A 13,777-nucleotide genomic window follows, 5' to 3' on the forward strand; every position below is an offset into this window, starting at 1 on the left:
ACATTCTTTGGGGGCACCCCAGACCTTCTGAATCAGAAACTCTGGGCGGGGGGGGGGGGGCACCATCTGGGCTTTGAGCAGGTTCTGATACACGCTCAAGTTCAGGAGCGACTGGCCCAGGCCACAGCTGCTCGGTGGCTGCCCAGAGCCGGGGGGGGGGCGCTCCAAGGCAGGTGCACTCCCCTGGAACCAGCAGCTGCAGGGATGGGAACCTGGCTGGCAGGCAGTGCAGAAAGGGGGAAAAAATGCAAAGACAAGGCATTAGGAGCCAGAGGTCCAGCCCCACCAGTTCTGCAAATATTGGCTAAGTGATTTTGAGCAAGTTATTTATCTTCCCCGGGCCTCAGTTTTCTCATCTGTAAAATGAGAGTGTCAGACTCAGTGATCTCTAATTCCCTTTAAGTTCTATTTGTCTCTCCTTTGAATAATGTGTTGTCTGTGCCGAGAATGGAATAAAGACATAGGATAACTGCTCATTTTTAATGGATTTTCTCCATACTTGGAAATGAATAGCTCCAAATTCCAAATTCTTGCACCAGCCATCCCCTACCTTCTTCCTTAAGTGTAGAAAATGAGACCAAACATTTGAATCAACTCATGAAACTTTATTAGGCAAAAAATAAAAATTAAAAAAAAGTCATTTGATGATGATCTTGATTTGAAAGCCCCTCCACTGCTCTCTGGGACCTGCTCCCCTAAGTTTCAAGGCAGACCCTCTTGCCCATCCAGCCATCTCCTTGCACTTTCCCTGCTCCTCTCCAGGGGGGCTGCCCGATTCACAGGCTCTCGTTTACCCACCATTCTTCTGAGGGGGCAGACTTACGAGGTGTCCCAGGTGGCCTCATGGGGGGCCCCCCCTGCCACACCGAGGCCCTATCCCTCCTGCTTCCGGAGGACCCAGGACCTCCCCACTGTGGGTGGAGCTGTGCCCATAGGGCTCATGTGGGCCCCAGCTGGAAAACCTCCCAGCTACAGGGGGCTGAAAGGAAGGAAAAGCTCCTTCTTGCCCCTTTGATACAATCATGAAGATTTGAGAAAAGCACCCAAAAGGTGATTTGAAGGATTTTACTCACCCAGAAACTGAGTGTCAGCTCGAGGATGCGGTTGAGTACGGAAAACCCAGAGAGACTGTGAGAAGGTGAAGAGTTCCAGAAGTGGGTCAAAGAGTAAGTCGCTTTCAGCAAAACCACACAAGTCAAACAGCTCGAATGTCTGTCAAATCAGTATCATGATCAGGGGAAGACTTCCAGCAGGTTTCCAGCACCCAGGAAAAGCCTAAAATGCAGGATGTCAGAAAGCGCAGGCAGTCCTTGGGTTAAAAGCCAAAGAAGGTAGTTTTTTTTGTTTTTTAATTGTAATTTAATTTAATTTTTTTGTGTGGTTTAAAACAATGCAAATTTATTATCTTATAGTTCTGGAGGTCAGAAGTCCTAAACTCAAGGTGTTGGCAGGGTAGTGACCCTCTGGAGGCTCTAGGGGAAAAGTTTTCTTGCCATTTCCAACTTTTAGAAGCTGCCTGCATTCCTTGGCTCGTGGTCCCTTTCTCCATTTTTAAAGCCAGTTGCTAACACCTTCAAATCTCTTTATTGTTCTCTCTCTCTCTGTCTCAAGATGACCACTGTTTCTGACATCACATCTCTTCTGACTCTGACTCTTCTGCCTCCTTCTTATAAAGGCTCCTGTGATTACATTGGGCCTACCCAGAAAATCCAGGATAATCTTCCCATCACAAAATTCTTAACTTATCACATTCCTTTTGACATGTTAAGTAATATATTCACAGGTTCCTGAGCATCTGGACATCGTTTGGTGGCCATTATTCTGCTGAACACAGGAATGTTTCCAGAAGTTGGCTATTATGAATAAAGCTGCTGTATGTATTTGTACATTCTTTTTGTGTGAATAGAGAGCTTCGTTTCTCTGGGATAAATATCCAGGAGTGCAATTTCTGTGTCAGATGAGAACTGCATATTTAGTTTTATAAGAAACTGCCAATCTAGAGAGGCAGTAATATTTTTTTGATTAAACTCAGTTTTATTGAGATATAGTCATATACCATACAATCATCCATGGTGTACAATCAACTGTTCACTGTACATCGTATAGTTATGTCTTCATCACCCCAATCTATTTTTGACCACTAAGAAAGTAGTTCTTAAACAAGGGCTCTGGGAGGAACAGGGCCTGATGTCCACTCCTGATCAGGTGCAGCCACTGAGACTGCATCTCTCACCTGCAGGTGACTGAGGGAGGCTGCCACCCACGACCTGATCATCAGTGGAACGACATATTAATAAAGAATGTGCATGTGTGCATTTGTTTGCTGTTATAGTTTCTAATAAACCCCTTAAATCAGTATGCATTGTCAGTAGTTATTGATCTCAACGCAGTCCCCTGGAGGCCGGTGTTAACAGCTTCTGTAAATGGCTGTTCTCTTTGTCCATTGTGAGCCCCTCACCACGAGCCTGGCAGTTAGTTCCGCCCGGAACCTGCAGGCCTGCCTCAGTGATCCTGGGACAGCCAAAGGGATGACCCAGACAAAGGCTTCCTGGGACGCCTCCCAGGTGGGTCCCTCTCCTCCTGGACAGTTTCCCCCTGCCCTCATCTCGGCCTGCAGCTGGCCTGCTTTCCTCCAGGACTTGGGTTGAAGGATTCTTCTGCACGTGTTCTGGGTGGATTCACCCTCACACCGCAGCATCTCCCAAGTGCCCTACTGCCTGGGCTATATGACTTCACAGGCCACTGAGCACTCTTTCTTGGTGCCGTCTACCATCCAGCGGCTGGCCAAGTTTGGTTCTTCAGCTGTCCTAAGGTTGCAGGAGAGAAGAGATGTGGCCTTCCATCTGAGGATGTTGATGTAATCTAGCCACGGGCCCTTGGGCAATTCCCTTGACTTCACTCGGCCTCAATTTTATCATCTTTACAGATGCTCTGAGGTCTTCTAGCTTTAACATTTGGAGATTCTGGGGCCCACCTTGGCCAAAACAGAAGGTTTGGAGGTGCTGCACATCACCTCATGCTTGTCCAGGTGGAGGTAGGTGGGAGCATGTGCAGTCAGGACAGTGGGGCCCATGAGAACGTTCCCTGCATGGACCTGGCTTTGAGGAGGGCCTGTTGGCTGGGGCCTGGCTGGAATGGGTGAGACAGCCTCCCCCAGGCTCCCCTTACCTGAGCAGCTGCCTCCCAGGCTGCTACCTAACCCTCCTCCCCAGTTCCCAGAGTGGAGAAGGGAAGGCAGGTGGGGAGCAGCTGATGCAACAGGCAGACACCAGCTCAAAGACTAAGCAAAGGTCAGCAGGACTGGGCCAGTCTGGACTGCGGCTGCAAGGCCCTGCTCTGGGCCGAGGGTCAGTTTCTTCTTCTTGACCCTTTCTCCTTACAACTTCAAGGAGGCTCACTCTCTGATCACCAGCACCAATACTGCTGTTGATACTTTGTGTTAGGATTTATCTACATCTATTCACTTGCTGTGCTCTTTAACCTGTAGACAAAGAAAACACACTTGCCTGCCGGACACACACACATGTGTGTACATGCACATACAATGGGACACCCACAAGTTGGATGGGTGTTTTGTGAATCTGCTCCCACTAGCTCATGCTTCCAACAAGCTCTTCCAGGAGGAAGTGGATCAAGTCAGGAAGATCAGAGAGTATCAGAAGATCCAGAATTTTCCTCTGTATGGCCGAGGCTCAAAATATGCCCCAGTGAATGCCTTTTTCCATTCAGGGACCCATCTATCAAATAGAAAGAAAACCGTGGGCCACTTTCCCGTCTCCCAGAGATCTGAATGATTAGAACACAAGAATTTTTTTTTTTAATCTTTTTTTAAAAAAGCAATTCAGTGAGGGGGATGAGGACAAGGTGCATCCAGTCCTTGAGAAAAAGAAAACTGCTAAATACTGCACTCAAGCAAGACTGACGAGTAACCAAATGTTTTAGTTTCCTTGGCAGTTCAAGCAAATATCATGCAATGGGTTTCAGCTTAAACAATGGGAATTTATTAGCTCATGGTTTTGAGGCTAAGAGAAAGTCCAGTCAAGGTGCCATTAAGGCAATGGTTTCTTCCTGAAGACTGGCGTTCTGGGGCTGGCTGCCGGCGATCCTTGGCCCTGAGCTCCTCTGCACCTGGCCAGGCACATGGCAGCCTCTCCTGGCCTCCCTGTTCTCTTCCTGGTCTGTTGAATTTCAGCTTCTTGCTTCCCGTGGCAGGTCTGAATTTCATTCTCCTTACAAAGGACTCCAGCAATAGGATTAAGACATATCCTGGGCCACACCTTAACTGAAGTAACCTCATCAAAATTCCTACTTCCAAGGGGTCCACACTCACAGCAATGGATTAAGCATAAGAATTTATTTTTTTTCTGGGGCATATACAGCCCCAAACCATCACATCATACCTCCATTACAAATTGCAAAGAACTTTGTCTTGCTAATTTCCTGCTTCAAGGCTGCATATTCCCTGCAAAAGGCTCAAGAAGGGAAGTCTAAGTACAGTTGGGCCTCACTTCACTCATGATTAGCATAATTTATTCCAAGTACTTATATGAGGTGCTAGGGCCCCAGCTAAGGGATTTATATGAATCATCACATTTCCTCCTCCCAAGAACCCTGTGAGACAGAATCCATTAAATCATCTGCATTTTACAGTGCAGAAACTGAGGTACAAAAGTTTAACTTGCCCAAGGTCATGGAACTAGTCAGTGGTAGAGCCAGTGTGAACCCCTGATTTGGGAGTCTATTCTTGTAACCATCTGAAAGACCCACATTTACAAATAGAGAATGTAAGTAGGATAGGAGCCTTCAAATTACAAAAGGATTCACCAGAATAATCTCTAACTCCCAAACTCCCAAACTCCCCTATAGCATCAGTAAATAAAATTAATAATTTTAGTCTCCAAAGTTTGTTTTATGCCCAAATTTAAGGAAAAAATCTTTTGAATATAATGCATAGAATTTCTCTGTGGGAAGGGTCACACTCTTAAACCTTTCATGGAATGCAGTTAATTCTCATATGATTAATTCTGTTAATAATTAATTGTTGATAGACTTATTTTCTTAACAGCATTGAATAAATTCAGAAAGGAGCCTTGGGTAAGGTACTTTATAATCTACGTATGAGTTTTATAGTGCATTTGTTTGTCTATATTCATATATCATCAAGTTTAATTAAATGGACAGACTGAAAGTGCACTTATGGTGTTCAGTGGTAGAGCAGGAATCAGGAGCTTTTTTCTTGCATCAGCCATCAAATTGATTTATAGATGTTTTATCTCATTAACCTTTAAGTTATAGAGCTAATTAGTGGCTCTCAGAACTGAAAAACACACTTGAAGCAATCACATAGCTCTTTAACTTCACTATGCACCAAATTAAAATGGACCAAATTATTGCAAATCATAGAATACATCTTTTGAAAGCCTTTACCACCTTTATTTCAAATGGCTCACTGGAACGAAAATAAAATTTGAACCCTGATTCTCTCTCTCTTTATTTTTATCTTTTTTAAAAAATAAATTAAAAAATAAACTATTTTTTAGAACAGTTGTAGGTTTACAGAAAAATTATGCTGAAAGTATAGCACCCATATAAACTCCCTCCCCCACCACACAGTTTTCCCTATTATTAACATTTTGCATTAGTGTGGTACTTTTGTTATAAATGATGAACCAACATTATTAGCATTATATTATTATCTAAAGTCCATAGTTTTCATTATGGCTCACTCTTTGACTCTTGGGTTGTACGGTTCTACGTTTTATGTTTTGTTTTTTTTTTTTTAATTTTTTCTTGTATTAACATATATACTAACATAAAATTTCTCATGTTAACCACTTTCAAATATATAGTTCAGTGGTATTGATTACATTCACAATGTTTTGCTACAATCACCATCACCCATTACCAAAACTGTTCTATCACCTCAAACAGAAACTCTGTACTCATCAGACAATAACTCCTCATTCCTCCACCCCACCCCAACCTGCCAGTAACCCATAATCTACTCTCTGTTTCTATGAATTTGTATATCCTAGCTATTTCATATAAATGAGATCATATTTGTCCTTTTGTGATTGGCTTATTTCACTCAACCTAATGTCTCCAAGGTTCCTCTGTGTAGTAGCATGTATTAGAACTTCATTCCTTTTCATGGCTGAATGGCATTCATTATGTGTATATACCACACTTGGTGTATCCATTCATCTGCCAGTGGACACTTAGGGTTGTTTCCACCTTTTGGCTTCTGTGAATAATGCTGCTGTGAACAACGGCGTCTGGATCTGTTCGAGTTCCCCGCTCAGATTCTTTTTTGGCTGCTCACTGCATGGCATCAAAACTATTTGAATCCTTCAAAGGTCTTGCTTCACGGAGAGACAAACGTGCGGATTGCTGTGATTACCCCTGTCTGTGGAAAGTGGTCGCAGGCCCCTGGGGAGGTGCTGCTCTGAGGATCGCCTGTGGCGGGGGGTCAGGCGGCCACGTTGGAGCCAGCCCTGTTCGGGAGGCCGCCGTCTTGAGGACGCACCACTGAGCAACAGAGGTATCGTCTTCCTTTTGTTTCCCTTTCCCTGTCCTCGCTACCGGGCACAAGCCCTTACAAAATCGTGACAGGGACCAAGACCCCAAGGCATAAGAAGTTACAGCTTTTCCTCTCTCCCCAGGCTTCTAGGGGAGGATTTTGGGCTGCTTGGCTGCCCATCTTTTGTTGGCCTGATTAAGGAGAAGGGTAGGATGGAATGTTGATAGAAACATAACAAGCTAAATTAATTTATATGAGAAAAGTACATAAATACTTAGTAGGCATGACTCTTCTGTCTGGATCCAGAATGGATTAGGCGCAGCTAACGAGTGGGACTTTGGGTGAAAAAACGGCCACCTCTTCAAGAAACTTAGTAGAGACACATTAGTTTTAGGGCATTTGGAGTTAAACCTACTTGTCTATTGAACAAGACACCATGTAAAGATGGACCTTAAGAAAGGAGAAAGAAAGCTCAGGTTTATTCAAGTTACATTTTGATTAATTTTCCAAGACAGTGATTTTTCTGAATTCTCATGTCTCAGAACAGGACTTTGAACTGTAGGGAGAAGAAGGGAGAGAGCTGTGAGATGCAACATTATTCGGCGGGAGACCTTCTCCTGTATTCGTGGAAAAAGGTGAGGTTTCTTTTGAGGTGATTTCACATGAAGAGCAAACTCTGGGGCTAGAATCTGGTGACACCAAACTTCTAATTTCTTTCCTTGGTTTAGCATGAAAACAGACTCGATGGTTAACATTCAGAAGACTTTTTGCATGGGCTCTTGCTCCTCAAGTGCCTTTTGAAGTATCTCCTGGTGAGTGATTCAGCCTGGCCCCACAGACCCTCCACAGGCTCTCCCTCCCTTGGGGGTGCAGGTGTGTCCCCACCTCTGTCAGATGCCAGGAAACTAATGACAAGCTCCTGGCTACGAGACGGGGGCTCCTGCCCTGGAGCCAGAGCAGGGTGAAAGGGGCAGGCAGGATGCCAAACCACAGCGGCTTGTCAGGTCATCCCGTGAACATGACAACTCGCCGTCTGTCTAAGCAACACAAGGAAACATAGACTCGTTTGAATGTGGCTTTAGGAACCAAGAACTTGCATGATTATGGCGATTTGCCATCGAATGCTCTTCCAAAGCCTCTTAGCGGGTTAAGTTGCCATTCCTTTTTACACTGCTGTATAGCAGGAATGTTGAGTCCAGGGCGTTTAAACCTCTTGGCCAGTAGCAAATGAGAACAATGTCCTGCTTTCTTGTTTCTTGTTCCCTGGCACCTGGCAACTTGGGGCAACTGTGTGCTGAGCAGGATGAACCTTTTAAAGCCGCTGGAGAAGCTGAGGAGACACTCACAAGGCTGTCCCTCTGTGGAGTCTGGGACAGTCAGCAATTAGGCTGAGGACCAGGTCCGTAGGGAGAAAGGAAGAGTGGGAAATTATTATTCCATTGATAGTTATTCCCGGGGGCTCTGTCCAGCACTGACATGTCATGTGGTCACCTCATTTCACCTTAGACTTGGGATCTAGCCCACAAGGGAAAGGGGTCCCTGGGAATGCCATCGCCACAGACAGTCCACTTGTGGGAATCAAGCAAGCAACACTGCCAGACAAGGAACAAAACACCACTTTCAAAAGCACTCTCATGTTCACAATATATTTAAAATAACTATTAGGAAAAAGGGCCTGGCCTTTTGAAGACTCTGTCAGAGATCTTCATCCCAATCTGTTTCTGGGGCAGGATGAAAATGGATATATTTTGGCTGAAATCCTAATTTCAGCTATTTCAAGGTTATCCAGAAAGGCTGGATGATGTAACATACAGAAAAGCAAACACGTATATTCTTTTCCAGACTGGCGCCCCTGAAGACTAGGAATAATGGTTACTGAAATATGAGTTATTGACCCACTCTTTTCAGGCCAGTTAATAACAAACACTCTGTTTGTTCTTGGTAGCATTTAACATGTGCCCGACCTGCTTATATCACCTGGAATTTGGACTTAACCCTTAAGTGCCGTACCGATTGCCTTTAACCATGGGCTGTGTCTTAAACGAAGTATATTCTGAACAGAGGAAAGAGAGGGTGCTAGAACTGATGTCGAGGATGTTAGAAACATGTTTGAGGCAGCTCCGTGGAATCCCTCCTACAGGCCAGATGAGTCTTTTCTGGGCCTGGGGTTTCTCTGGCCTCCCATCCCCCATTTGCTGGCTCCGTCCCTGGTCCTCACCACAGAGACCTCCCTGAGAAGGCTGCATTTCCACGTAACCTTTTAATCTTCACAGATAAGACAACTTAACACGCCCCCAGAGCTGCCTGGCCTTGAGCTCCACCCCGTGACAAGATCAGACCAATCTTGTCCTGGGCGGGGGGCTAGGGGGACTTTTACCTGAAAAGTTCATATCTAATCGTGGTGGTTGCTGGCCCCGCACTGGCCTCGTGCCCCAGCTCTGTAAACTGGACTCTTACCTTGTCCACTCATTTGATAAATATTGACTGAGCACCTTCTGTGTGCCAGGCACTGTACTAGGTCCACGGATATGGCAGCAACCGAAACTGATAAAAGCCCAGCCCTCCTCTAACTTGTGCTCTGTTTTAAGGAATTATCTTGTCTTCCTATTCCCGAGTTTCTACCTTGGTTCCCTCATCAGTAAGTCTCTTCTTCTAGAACAGGGTTTATGAAACATTGAAGTTCTTGTTAAAATACAGATCTTAACTAAAATGAAAAATCTGACTCCATAGCTGAAATCTATGGATTTCAGTTATGAAATTCCATACCTGAAACTCTGCATTTCTAACAAGCTCCCAAACGCTGCTGCTGCTGCTGCTAGGGACACGGCCCAGGTAACACTGGGTAGCAAGGGTGTATGTACAGCCAGCAGCACTGACAGCAGCGTCATCTAGGAGCTTGATAGCAATGCAGAATCTCAGGCCTCACTTTAGACCCACTGATGTAGAATCTGCTCTTTAATGAGATCTCCAGGTGTTGAGAAACATTGTTCTAGAACAATGATCCCAGAAGCACAGACTACATCAGAAGCACCAGGTAAGTACTATAAAGAACCCTGGCCCCCATTCCCACCCACTGAATCATGTTATCTGGTGGTGAGCACCTCAGGTGATTCTGATGGGTAGCAGGTACAGAAAGTTTCATGTTTTAGGACACTTCCATAGGCTCATAGAACTTCACAATAGAAGAAGCCTCAGAGATGTTCTGATGACAATCATCTTGAGATTGATGGGTCCCTCTGAAGTTATCCCATCACACAAGTTCCAGGAAAGAAACTGAGGGCCAGGTTCTTGCCCAAGGTCACGTGGAGTGAAGCCTCCTGCACAAGCATGGGCACGACTTTACCACCGCTGCCTCCTGCTGCCAGGATGCAGTCCAGCTCCCCACCCATCCCAGGAATCCTTCTTCTTGACTAGGACCCAAATCTTTTCCTCCTCCAGCTTAGAGTTTCATCTCATTACCTCTAAACGTCCACACCCTTCAAAGTTGCATTACTTCAGCACCCCAGATGCCATCCTCTCCCTGCCCATGTCACTGACCAAACAAACCACATGCTTAATTGGTTGACTTTCCCCAAAGACTGATACTGTTAGCCTCTTGGTAAAGGTTGCGGCAAGTGAAGTATGTGGGTGGGAAAGGTGGTGTCTGCTGGGCTTCCATTCATCTGTCAGGAAGACAATTAAGCTTCCTGCTTTCAGTCCTCCATTTCAGAGCCTCTTCTTTCATTAAGTGTTCTGCAGCCTTCTGGAAAATACCAGGGTACCTCCTCCCTTTGCTTACAGCTTCAGGACTTCCTCATTGTTTCAAAATTGGCCACTTTCCTCTGTCCCCTCCTCCCCTGGTAGGTGCTGCTCAGTGCTGTTTGCTGTTTAATGAATACAGAGAATTAAACAGACACACCTGGAATTTATGGTCTAAGGGTCTTCAACTGGAGTCCAGAAATCCCTAGCCCAGTATTTTTCAACCTTGGCTGCACATTAGAATCTGCTGGGAAGTTTAAATTCCTGGGGAATTAAAAAAAACCCAGTGTCCAGACTGCACCCCAGATCAATTGAATCAGAAACTCTGGGGGAGGGACACAACCATCAATAGTTTATGAAGCTCCCTGGGTGATTCCAAAGTGCAACCAAGATTGAGGAGCACTGAAAAGTGCAAGCAAGTTGTAGATGGGCACATGTGCGCTTTTCTGGAAAAGCTCATCCGTAGCTTTTAGCAGACTCTCAAAGGGGTTTATGACCATTCCTCTTCCCCAGCCCTGCTAAAACGAAACAGTTTAATGACCAGACTAAGATAATAAAGAAATGGACAGGAAGAATTTACCAATTACTAAGGAAACATCAAGTAAATATAGCTAAATAAATATGCATGAACATGCAGATCAGGGAAAGTGCATATTGTTACTACCAGTGAAGGGAACTTTGGGAATGTGGTTTGGGGGTGGTGGGATGGGCGAGTCATCTCTCTCCCAATCAGCCAGGAAAATGGTGTGATTTCAGTTGCTGCATCTACAGAGATCTGATTGTGTCCCTTGCCTCCAGAGGCTCCTGAGACTGCAGTACCAGGACCAAACTCTGATGTAATATCCTGGGTCCTTCATTACCTAGACCCAGTCACCCTTTCCAGCTTCTCCGTCTCACTTCTTCCCACAGTCTAGCCCCTGCAGAGTGCTCGCTGTCCATCTTTTAGCCACTTTTGTGCTTTTGCTTATTCCTTTCCCTGGGTTCGGGTGGACCTGAGAGGAGCAAGTCAGATTGAAGAGGCAGAGAAAGGTGTGAGGCAGAGTTCCACAAGCCCAGGTGTCAAAAATGTGTAGGGCAGCCACCTTGTTGGGAGGGCTTGTTTTGGGGGAATAGGAGGGTGAGAGATGGAGACTCAGGAGCCCTGGACCTCAAGGGACTTAGAGCCTAAAGTGGAGGGCAGACCAGGGGCACAGGTGCTCTGAGAGAGGTCCATGGAGGGGAGGAGCAGGGATGGGGGTGGATAGGCAGGGGTTGCTGAGGGGAGAGTCAGGAAGGGTCTCACCCAGGAAGCAAGTGACACCCAGCAGGCCCCTGTGAAGAGAGAGCAGGCTGGATAGGAGGGTGAGGCCAGATTATGGAGGGCACTGAGCGTCAGCCTGCCAACACCCACTGCCGCAGAGCTAACCAGGTCGGCGCCCCCAGGGCTCGCCAGCCTTCAGTCTGGCTCCGCCTGGAAAGCCTCTGCCGTCCTAAGCTGTTGAGGTAGAGGGCCTAATTTTGAAGCTGCCCCATCGACTGGTGAAGGTACCGACTCTTTGCAGGGAGCCCCAGCCTTCTCCGAGAGAATAGTCCCCCGCCCCCCACCCATGTTCCCAGGCCCCTGGGACAGGTAAGGAACCAGGTTCAGTGACCTATCGGCAAAAACAGTGGCCGTTGGCTGGGAAACGGGTGGTTAGGGTCGTGTGCACACAGCAGAGGTGGCGGGGCACAGTCTTCAGACACTTGGGTTTGAAGCCCCACAGTAAGTGCTGGGAATACATTGTCTACCCTACATAACAGAGGCTGGGTATAAAGCCTTGACCCAGTGGAGATATTCAGTAAATGTTGTCTTCTTTCTCCATCCACTTCCCTGGGCTCAGAGTCCAGGCTAAACCTTCTCTTCGCCATCAGTAGTCCCCCTCCAAAAGAGGGGGGTGGTGCCTCTCCCCAAAAGGTCTGGACCCTCTGCCAGGCTGCCCTAATTGTTCTGCACTTTAATGAGGCACGGAGGGCTCATTATGTAAATTCAGGAAAAAACTCAAGTCTTGAATTACATCTGTATTAATAAACATTTTAATTAACACCGACTGCCAACAGTGTGTTAAGTGTAAATAACAGGTGGGCGCAGTATGAACTAATGAGGCTAGAAAGCCATTTTCAAGACTGCTTTCTTTCTACTCCAAGAATTTCAAGAAATAGTTCGTGTGATCTCTTTTTAAAAACAAGATTATAAATCTTGAGCCCTGAAACTATCGACAATAGACAAATACTTATAATTTTTGCCATTTTAAACATAAATATTTATTAATAACTTAACATTTGTTTGGTGCATCTCATTTCAGATTCATTCATTCATTCATTCAACAGATGTTTAATAGATGCACAGGCACTGTTCTAGGGATTCCAGGGGTATATCAGTGAGTGAATAAGACAAAGTCCCCACCCTTAAGAAGTTTACATTCTGGCGGACAAAGACAACAGATAAATCAACAAGTAAACAAATAATACCAACTGGTGATAAGTGCTACAGAAAAATATAAACCAGGGAAAGACAGTAGGGGGTGGTGTGTGGTGTGTGGTGCATGTGTGAAGATTGCTATTTTACATAGGCCTCACTGATTAGGTGACTTCTGAGTGACAGGATTTACAGATGGATTAGATACAGGGTATGAGAGAGAGGTGCAAGTTGACTCCAAGGCTTTTGACTTGAGCAACTGGAAAAATGGAATTGCTACATACTGAGATGGAGAAGTCTGGGTGGAGAGTCAGGGAGCAAGTTTTGGGGTAAAGCAGAAATATGATTTTGGGCATGAGATGCTGTATTAGTTAGGTTTCTCTAGGGAAATAGAACTGGTAAATATTATGGAATATATGACTGGCTCGCAGGAGTGTGGGGATGGGCAAGTTCAAATTCAGTAGGGCAGACTGCAAGCTGGGAACTCTTAGGAAGGTTTTCGATGAATTACCCAGGAGAAGCTGGCTGGTTGAAGTAGAGATGGAAACTCAGTTTTCTGACTGCTGAAATAATTTCTCCTTTTAAGGTCTTCAACTGATTGGATGCAAGTCCTCTCATTGTTGAAAGCACTCTCCTCAGCTAATTATAGATGTAATCAGCCATAGGTGCAATCAACTTACTGATGACTTAAATCCATGAACTATCCTCACAGTAACAACCAGACCAGTGCTTGCTTGACCAGACAATTGGACATCATAACCTGGCCGAGTTGACATATGAACTTAACCATCACACAGATGCCAAGCGGGCAGTTAAATTCATGAATCTGGAGTTCAGAGGACAGGTTGGGATTAGAGATATAAATTTGGAAATAGCCTGTAAACTTTAAAAAGCCACGAGGATATAAATCTGGATAGAGAAGAAAAGAGGTCCAAAGACTGAGCCCTGGGTGCGTCTCCATTTCGAAGTGGGTGAGGTGAAGACAGAAGAAACATCACTGAAGTAGGAGGAGAACCAAGAGACTGAGGCCTGGAGGCTAAGTGGAGAAAGTGTTTCAAGAAGGAGTGCTAAGAACTGTGTAAAGT

This window comes from Choloepus didactylus, chromosome 20 (genome assembly GCF_015220235.1).
Source record: "Choloepus didactylus isolate mChoDid1 chromosome 20, mChoDid1.pri, whole genome shotgun sequence".
Lineage (NCBI taxonomy): Eukaryota > Metazoa > Chordata > Mammalia > Pilosa > Megalonychidae > Choloepus > Choloepus didactylus.